The sequence below is a fragment of the Berghia stephanieae genome, chromosome 6 (genome assembly GCF_034508935.2).
Source record: "Berghia stephanieae isolate SIO BIC M18660-M18661 chromosome 6, UCSD_Bste_1.3, whole genome shotgun sequence".
NCBI lineage: Eukaryota > Metazoa > Mollusca > Gastropoda > Nudibranchia > Aeolidiidae > Berghia > Berghia stephanieae.
The window spans coordinates 47663082-47673081 of record NC_088365.1 but is presented as its reverse complement, the minus strand read 5'-3'; the positions used below and the strand labels follow the sequence as shown (position 1 = coordinate 47673081).

The 10000-nt window shown below is 37.5% G+C and overlaps 1 protein-coding gene and 1 long non-coding RNA gene across 2 annotated transcripts in view; both read left to right on the top strand.

Annotated features, from left to right (window-relative positions):
* The window catches only part of LOC144975155 (mitochondrial inner membrane protease subunit 2-like), a 246959-nt gene that overhangs the window by 19794 nt on the left and 217165 nt on the right, over positions 1 to 10000 (top strand). The gene's annotated exons all lie outside the window — the stretch shown is intronic.
* Positions 4651 to 6047, top strand: LOC144975158 (uncharacterized). Its single transcript, XR_013645869.1, has 2 exons — positions 4651 to 5091; positions 5626 to 6047. It is a non-coding gene; the product is annotated as an uncharacterized LOC144975158 (long non-coding RNA).

Here is a 10000-nt window from a genome sequence, read left to right as displayed (position 1 = left end):
GTGAGGATGCTGAGTTGAGTCCTTGGAAATCGCTCCTTACTCACATTATCTCGCCATACGCAGGTGTAAAATCAGTACCTGGTCGTTAACAGCGTTGTCTATTGGAAAAAAAGAATTGTAATATCGCCTAATAGGCGTCATGTCTCCTCCTACGTGTTGTTTCTGTTGGCTAGGGACCTCTTGTAAAGCGCTTTGACCAATAGTTTGCTCAATATATTTCTTAAATGTGTGATCAATCAGTTGTTACATGGGATTTGTGGTCTTGTGGTTGGACACTTGGTCTGGTCTTTAAATCTCATAGTTCGAATCCTGCTGTTGGGCGACGCAAAGTTTATCCCTTGGAAACAGCTCTTTCCTCACATTTTCTCACCACGCTTATGTCGTGTAATATTAAGACCTGCCTGGTGGGTAACAACGGATGATATATCGTTTTATGGTGCCAAGTAATAGAGAAGAAAACAAGTGTGACGTAAAAAAAACTGATTCTTATTTCTTTTTTGAAGTGTAAAATTGATCTTCTGACGGATTGAATACATACCTCTTACAAAAATGGGGACTTTCTTCAGACTGCCGATGTCAATGTGGACGCACGGCTCAAAACATGGACCACATCCTTCACGAGTGCGAACTTTGACCACATATCAGTGATATGGACCTGAGAGGCTGCACCCCTGAAGCCATCCAATGGATCCACCACTGGCGCGACACGATATGACGATGAATACATACCTTGTGTAAATGATCTTCAGGATTCAGAGTGGCGGTATCTTATTTTGCAGTCTAAATATATGCTGAACGTCAATAAAGATCAGTATCATTCATCCTCGTTCTTTTACGTCCCGCAATTCTTAGAATCTGCCTATACATTCTGTTACTAAATTAGTTATACCACCTTATGATTCAATATGCAACGTTTTCATTTATTATACCTGGCCACTAAGATAGAGAGATAATGAGCGAGAGAGAGAGAGAGAGAGAGAGAGAGAGAGAGAGAGAGAGAGGGAGAAATAAAGAAAGAGAGAGAGAGAGAGAGAGAGAGAGAGAGAGAGAGAGAGAGAGAGAGCAGAGCAAGGAAGGACTGGTCACCTACACACTTCCAAGGATAGATAGAACGAAGTTGACGTCACTCAGGTCTTTGTTATTGTTTATTTGCCATCCACGTTTATGAGTAATTCTCACTTAATTGTGTTATCCAGACTATAAAAGTTCATGGTTACAGAAGAGTTTTGTCTGTTGGTCCGTTATTATACTTCCGGATGGCAATGTTGCGAGCTTGTTAGCCAAGCGCATACTATCTATAGGAACCAGAAAAGTAGAGGTTGCGACATCACGACTTTTCTTCCCGATTGTTTAGTTCTCGTTTGTGTTTCTTTTCACGTTAATAGAGCTTGACATCCGATAGGCCTGACTCTGTTTTGTTGACACACACCGAGTTCAGAGGGTGGATCGGGGTTGGGTGAATGGAAGGGAGGGGGTGGGGAGGTGGTGACGTAAGGCGACAAACACGATATCCTTTGATTTCCCTAGAGAATCAGCTGATGATTGTATCCATGTAATGATGTACACCGGAGCTGGCGGCTCGTGTCAATTGGGGGGAAAAAAGGAGATGGCCCAGGGGAATTCTTTGGGGTCGTTTCCTTGTTTTTGTTGCAGATGGAATGGGATAACAGGCGTTGGAAACAACACATTCGGAGCCCTTGGTGCACCACGACTTCTACTATGCTAATTTTGTGTTATTGTTTTTATTATTTATTCCCCCAAATTATATTTATATATATATATATAATATATATATATATATATATATATATATATATATATATATATATATAATATATTATATATATATATATATATATATATATTTATTAATATGATATATATATATATATTATATAATTATTGTTTACTTTCTACCGAGTTGTTTCAGAAACAACACACAATCATAAACAACAAAAACGATTACACACACTTCCCATATATTGCCCTAGTGGCATGAAACAGTACTGTAGAAGTATATAACACATAAATAAAGTCACTCACATATTTTTTGCCGATACATTTGTTTCGATGGTCTCCATGTCGTCAGTCGGCATAATGTCCTTAGTGTGTTTTTTTTTTCTTTTTCACACTACGGGCATTCTGACGACTGGAGATCATCGAAACAAATGTATCGGCCAAAAATATGTGACTTTATTTATATTTTTAATATTAACTCTAACCAACATTATCGAGCACTCTCGTACCTACAAGTGCAAACCAACACTCATATATATATATATATATATATATATATATATATATATATATATATATATATATATATATATATATATATATATATATAGCGGTCCTTTAACATTAACGTCGAGGACTTTTATTTCGTGATTTATATGTAGATAAATTGTAGTCAATTTTATTATTCTCGACCTACATGTTGAGTGTTGTTGGCTTGGAACCTCCTTGTAAAGGGCTGTGACACGTTTAGTGGATTTTGCGCTATTTAAATGCTCAAGCATTTCGTGTCGGATGGCGCATAATGACATTTTTGGCCCATCGTCTTTTAGTACAAGATAAAAAAAAAAACCCCAAAAAAAACTGTCATTCAGAGCCATTAGACATGTGGGGCCAGAGTTTATCCCTGTTTCTATAGCGTAAAAAGGACAATGGCGATTGATTGCTACCCTTTAGATACGATGCTATGGAAAAGTACTTTCTGTCAGGTTTTTAACAGACCCAGATACGAAATAGCTGCTGGGTGGACGGGGAGGGCAGAGGAGGGAAGGTCGGAAGAAGAAAAAATAAATATCCATCCCTTCCAGGATCGATCTTGTCCCTTTGCATGTGAAGCGAGTACTTTACCATCTGAGCTATCAGGACCCCCCATAGTAATAGCCCTTCAGAGCCATTGGGCTTGTGGAGCCGGAGTTTATCCCGGTTTCTATAGCGTGAAACGGACAATAGCAATTGTTTCCTACCCTCCCTTTGGATAGAACGCTAGCCTATCGCAAAGTACTTAATGAAAAATAAAATAAATAGATGAATTGAAGAGCAATAACATGAGCAGCGCCATCTATTCTTTCCCCCAAATCTAAAAGACCCAGCTACCCAATCACTACTGGATGGACCCCCGGGGTCTGTACCCGGTATCGATCTTGGTCCCTTTGCGTGTGAAGCGAGTGATCTACCATCTGAGCTATTGGGACCCCCTACATCCATAGTACAAGGTAATATATATATAATATATATATATATATATATATATATATATATATATAATATATATATAATATATATATATATATATATATAATATATATATATATATATATATATATATATATATATATATGAGTGTTGGTGAGTACTCATAGGTACGAAAGTGCATGATAATGATGGTTAGAGCTAATATAGAATACAAATTGTCACTCACATTTTTTGTGACCGAAACGTTCGTTTCTGTGTCTCTTTACACGTCCTCAGTCGGCGTAATTCTTAATAGATATTAAGGATTACGCCGACTGAGGACGTGTAAAGAGACACAGAAACGAACGTTTCATCTATTAAGGATTACGCCGACTGAGGACGTGTAAAGAGACACAGAAACGAACGTTTCGGCCACAAAAAATGTGAGTGACAATTTGTATTCTATATATATATATATATAATATATTATAATACAAACAATAAATGTAGACAGAAAATGTATGCTCTAGCATGACTTTTAATCAAATACAATACAATGTGATATCATTAATAATTAATTATACACGTACAACGAAATGTCAAAGATAATAAATTTGATTCCGATAACGCCATAACATAACATAGCGCACTGGATGGACACATAATATACACATGTTATCTTTTTTTTTTCCATGGGTAAGATTTTTCAAAAATGATAAGAAAGATGTGTTCTACAAGAATGCGATACGATACGATCAATACCTGCTGATGGCGATGGATAATAATATATTTACAATACATTATAGGGAATCGGAACGAATGTGTGTGATGTGAAAACAAACCAGTTCCAATCTCATTGGAAGTGTAAAACCACTCCTCCGGAGGACCATATACATACATTACCTTGTGTAATTGATCTTCTGGTTCATAGTCATTATAGTCCTTTAGATCCTTGAGGCCCATGGAGCCGGAGTTTTATCCCGGTGTATATAGCGTGAAACGGACAATAGCAATTGCTTGCTAGTCTTTGGATAGGACGCTAGTTTCAAAGTCATAATAGTCCTTTAGAGCCATAAGGCCCTTGGAGCCGGATTTTATCCCTGTTTCTATAGTGTGAAACGGACAATAACAATTGCTTATTATCCTTTGGATAGGGCGGTAGTCTATCGCAAAGTGCCTTCCGCCATATCTAACAGATCCAGCTACCCAATCACTGCTGGGTGGACGGGGGTGGGGGTGGGGGGGGGGGAGTCTAAAAAAAATAAATCTCGACCGCACCCGTGATCGACCTCGGCCCCTTTGTTGGTTTCAGAGTAATGGAATCTGTGACGAGCGATTTTCTTTCACTGCGTGTTTCTTTATCATTCGTCAGCGTCTCGGTTCAAAACCACTTCAAACCTAGTGGACGAGACATATATTTGATCAACACCTCCATTAAAAATACTCAAACACGGATAGCCTTTCTCCAATAAAGCTCCAAATCTTTCTAACGGAAATTTTGGTCGTTAGGTGGGAAACATTTCCATTGTATAACGGAACACTCACTTTCAGCTTAAGGCTTATTTACCTGTTCAAATTGTCTGCCCATTGTATTCATGCCACCTGCTAATTACCTTTTCCAAACAAGTCGCCATCGTGCATATGCCCTGAGGTCTTGTCTCGTTCAAGAGTAGCTCAAATTACAATTAAGGTCTAGTCTCTCCGGTAATTATCCGTTATTCTTTCTTACCAACGCATCTGGATATCATTGGCTATCTAAAACAGGAAATTCTTCTGATTGGCTATTTTCGTTTCACAAAACCAAATTCATATCTGAATCTGATCACACACACGCTAAGAAGCCCACAAGAAAAGAGCTATCTCTCCAATTTCAAACTTGTAAAAGTTTGTCTATCTCGGCTGGAGGTAAAATGAATTATTGGTTAACATTCAAAGTTGAACGAGATATTACTGTGAATTCAATTTAATCTAGCATTACTATTATAGTTCGTGTATATATTTTAATTGTGCTATTCCATGGATGTTCGTAAGTTGGGATACCTGTACAAAACTATATCTATATGTATCTTATACTATAGTTAACATTTGCTTATGATCTATGCTATTTTTTTTTCATTTATATTCAATATGTATATTGCTTGAATGTCTTTACCCTACCGCCAATCGCCGGCCACACATCATAACCCCAATTATAATTAATAAAAATAAATAAAGAAATACCAGGGACACAACCCTGTTAAATTCTCATCATGTAAGATAGCTCGACTGTCAGTTGATGTTTAAAACATATACTAACTCCCATTATCATGAAGTTACTGCTTCCCCTTGCCTTTGTCGGCAAATAAAGGCTATTATGATGTGTCGCTCAAGAACGATTCGGTGGCGAAAGACAAACTCGATTGGCTCTAAGACCTTGTTGTTTTAACTCTTAAATTGAAGGTCCTTGTCCTGATCCTGAGTCCTGGCCATTTTCCTGGTCCTTTTCCGTGTCGTTGGAGCACCCAGTTGTGCCGAATCCCTGCATCCCAGTCCTTGAACAGCGGTAAAACCCTGATGTCAGCCTAACTACAACACACTGTTGTGATGTCCAGAAAACTCTGCAAAGCAGGCGCCAACCCTGGAACTAGCTGATACATTTGCCTCAGTCAAGCAAGCCGACGGGATAAAGATAAGCCAAACGGGCTTATACCATTTTCAAATGTATTTTCCACAGACACATATGATTATATCAAAGTAACAAATATATATATACTAGATTAGATCCACTCAATTAGAGCTATTCTTCCTGATATTAAATAAATACTTATTCTTTCTATCTTTTCCTGTAACAATCTAATTAAACTTTATGTATAGAATTGTTATTATTGCATTGGGCGTTACTATTGTCTTGACTCACTTGTTATTAATACAATTAAGTTATAAGGGACCCTAAGGCAATTCTTAATCACCCCTAGATTAAACCTGAGCCGTTTGTGATATAGGTTGAGTGGTGCAGCTGGTAACGAGAGCCATAGCGCGCATACTAGTTCGAATCCAGACCATTGAGCTATCGGTTGGACTCGATCCCAAAAATTAACACACACAACCCGTCACAGAATCTTAATTTTTAAAAAAGTCTAAATATAATTTATAATCGTGAATAAAAGTCATCCATCCCCGCTCTTTTTACGTCCCGTAGTCCTTAAAGATAGGTATGTACTGGAGGGCATGGCGGAGGGCAAAAGAGGCAAAGGCAGACCACAAAGAAGATGGCAACAGGATATACAGGAATGGCTCAACAACGGCGTGACGGAATGTGGCAGATGGGCACAAGACAGAGACTTCTTCCGAAGGACTGTGTGGGAGGCTACGTCCAAGTGATATGCCACACACGAGAGAGAGAGAGAGAGAGAGAGAGAGAGAGAGAGAAAGAGAGAGAGAGAGAGAGTCCTAAAAAAATCCGCCTATACATCTAGCTACTGAAATAGTTATTCCACCTTTTTGATTCAATATGTAACTTATTCATCCGAAGGAATGGTTATATATACACACTTCCGAAGTGTTTGGAACCGGAAGAATAGAATGTGTGTGTGTCTTGTAGACCGATCTGCCCTATTATGAAAATGTGAATGGCTGAAACAACAACAGAAAAGCCAAGCTCTAAGGTAGTTTTTGAGACAATAGAAATTATTATATAGTTTGGATTCGGCTTTTGGGACAATATACGATTCTTACACTCTTTCCTTTTTGGAATTCCGGACGTGTTCCCAACCCCTGCAAGAGCTTGCGAGTGCGCGTTGGGAACAAAGTTCGAATTCCAAAAGGCAAGAGTGTAAGAAATCTTTTATTCCACCTGTCAATCCATTCCGGTTTCGGCATCCCTGATTAAAAGACATTTTCAAAATTATTTAAATGATAGATCTACTTCTTTTTTTAAAAAGTCTAATTTTAGTGAAAGTTGACGTTTGATAATCTGACGTCACAGATTATGATTGTAAAATTGATATCATTACGCGTTACTATTTACGAAGAGGGATAGAAGAATATAGAAAATACAACTGTGATCAGTATTCTGCCTTTCTCCTAAAAAAAAAAAAATAAGTATTTAAAGATTTGATCAGAAAACTCGTCCCTGAAATATCGATTGATTAAATTGATCCTCATCTCGGAAAAAAAAACTCTAAAATTTGGGACTATTGCGATGTCCCAGGTTTGAGAATTTTTGACAAGATGATATTTATTTTAATCTATCAATATTTGGAGGACGAGTTTTCTGGCCATAATTTTAGATACTTGTTTGCCTGGGTTTTTTTTCGGAGTACTACAGATTAAGGGATGTAACTCGGGCTATATATGCTCTCTTTGTAAAAATGGTAAGCGCTATAGCTTGGGGCGGGGGGGGGGGGGGGGGGGGGGGGGGGATCAGCGGGTCTCAGCGGTAAGATCTTTGCTTCGTACTCGAAGGGTACCGAGTCTGATCACCCGCCGCTGCTCTGTGTGGTCTTGAACAAGTCACCTCACCCTAGCTCAATTTGCGGCGCTTCATTGCGGCTGACGCCTGGGTTATTCCAGTTTTCCCTTGGAATAGACCCAAGAGAAAACATTTCCCGTATGGGATAAAAAGGGAATTTTACTTTATTTGTTTATTTTAAAACCAGATCACTAACCGTATTATCTCCCTTAAGCGTAACATGCGCTTTAACAAGTTTGGTTAAACGGTTGCGTTTATTAGGTTCGGTGCGGTTAATAGGGATAAATAAATTAGTCCTTCAGAGCCATTAGGCTCATGGGATTAGCCGAAATTTATCCCGGTTTCTAGAGCGTGAAACGGACAATAATACCTTTTGGATAAGGCGCTAGTCTACCGCCAAACACTTTCCGCCAGATCTAACAGACCAAGCTATCCAAACACTGTTGGGTGGACAGGGGGCATACGTTATCGATCTCGTTCCCCTTGCGTGTGAAGTGGTGAGTGTGTTCTATCAACTGAGCCATCGGGACCCCCCCCCTCCCCCCACCAAAGTTATTATGGATAATACCGTATTGTTTCAAAAGAAATATATCCTCGCCGTTAGAAGGATTGCTAGCAAGAATACGCTTCAACAGTCTTAACGTCACTTCCCTCGTATTGACCCATGGTTACTTAGTAACTGGCTCTAAACTATCGGAACAATGGCGGACGCCCATGTGAAATATTTCTCCGATAAGCATAAAAGCGTATCCAGAGGAGAGAAAAAAAATATCATAAATCTGGGCGACGTGACATCAGACTATTGAATCCAATTGTCGTAGGAATTTGATGATGCGTCACGGTAATCATATTATTATTATTATTATTATTATTATTATCATTTTATATACAAGTCTATGGGAAGTGAATTATGGGTATAGAATTATCGGTCATTTATAATATACAGAATAGATGAAACGAAACTAACGCCACTCAGCTCTTTTTAATGATTAGTTCTCACTAAGTTATATCAATGAGACTACAAACGTTTAAGGTTACACATACTATTATGTTTTTGTGAATTGGTACGATATATCTGGTTGGCGGATTTTGTGAGTATTTTAGCTAAACGCGTAGCGGTAAAATTATATGGATGAGCTTCAGAGTTTTGGGACTAAATTTTAGTTAGAAATGAATGAGTGAATTGTGATCAAATCATGCGATTATCATGTAATATTAGATATCATATTATACGATTGTAGAACAATGGCGATATGTGTTTCTTATGTATAGTAACACAGCGGAAGGAAGAAATTGATTGAATTGATGGGAGTAAATGAATAATAGAATGAATGAACGACCGAATGGATGACTGATTGGATGAATGAATGAATGGATGTTGGAATGGACCGATGTATGAATGGATGGATGAATTAATAAATGAATGAATGGATGAGTAAATGAATAATTGGATAAATGAATGAATGAATGAATGGATAAATGAATGAATGAATGAATGAATGAATGAATGATGAATGAAAGGATGTATTGATGGATGAATGGATGATTGACTGAATAAAGGAATGGATGAGCATATGTATATATGAATGATTAAAATTAGATTTTTTAAAATTAATATGTACACGATAAATAAGGAAATAAATAACTAAATAAATAATTAGATACATTGACAAACAGATGAATAAATTGATTCCTAAATACAGGTTTAAGAAAATGATATGCGCAATTTTTGTAGGAAAAAAACACCTTACGTAACACACGCCGGAAACTTACGTATCACGTGATTAGCTTATTTGAATTGAAGCGACTTTTTTGTGGGGTGCACAAAAAGAAAAGAAATATTTTTAAAAAAAACAACAACAAAAAAACAACAAAACAACAACAATACAGAGCCAAATGGGGACTGTTTGAAAATATGTGTAGACGCCACAATGTACCTCCTTTGCATTGGTTGGTAGCGAATCATGTGACGTTTACGTGATACGGCGTAAGGCGTAAGGCGTGTTTGCGAACGTTGAATATTGTTGACGTCAGTCTGTCTCAACTGTATAGTAATATTACAGTGTAAGTGCTAAAGAAAGAAAAAAAGGAAAGGAGATTTTTTTTTTATTAAAGGGGAGGGGGAGGGGGAGAGAAAGTAATAATTTCTTGATTGATTTGACAAACCTTGATAATGTTTTATATTCCATATTGAAGTTCTGAAGCATATGTATATCACTATACATATATTATATCATATCTTATCATATTATATTACCATACCGTATCATATCATATCATATTAAATCATATTCATGACATTTCATGCCATATCATATAATATCGTACCATACCATATCATATTAAATCATATAAAGCCGTTTC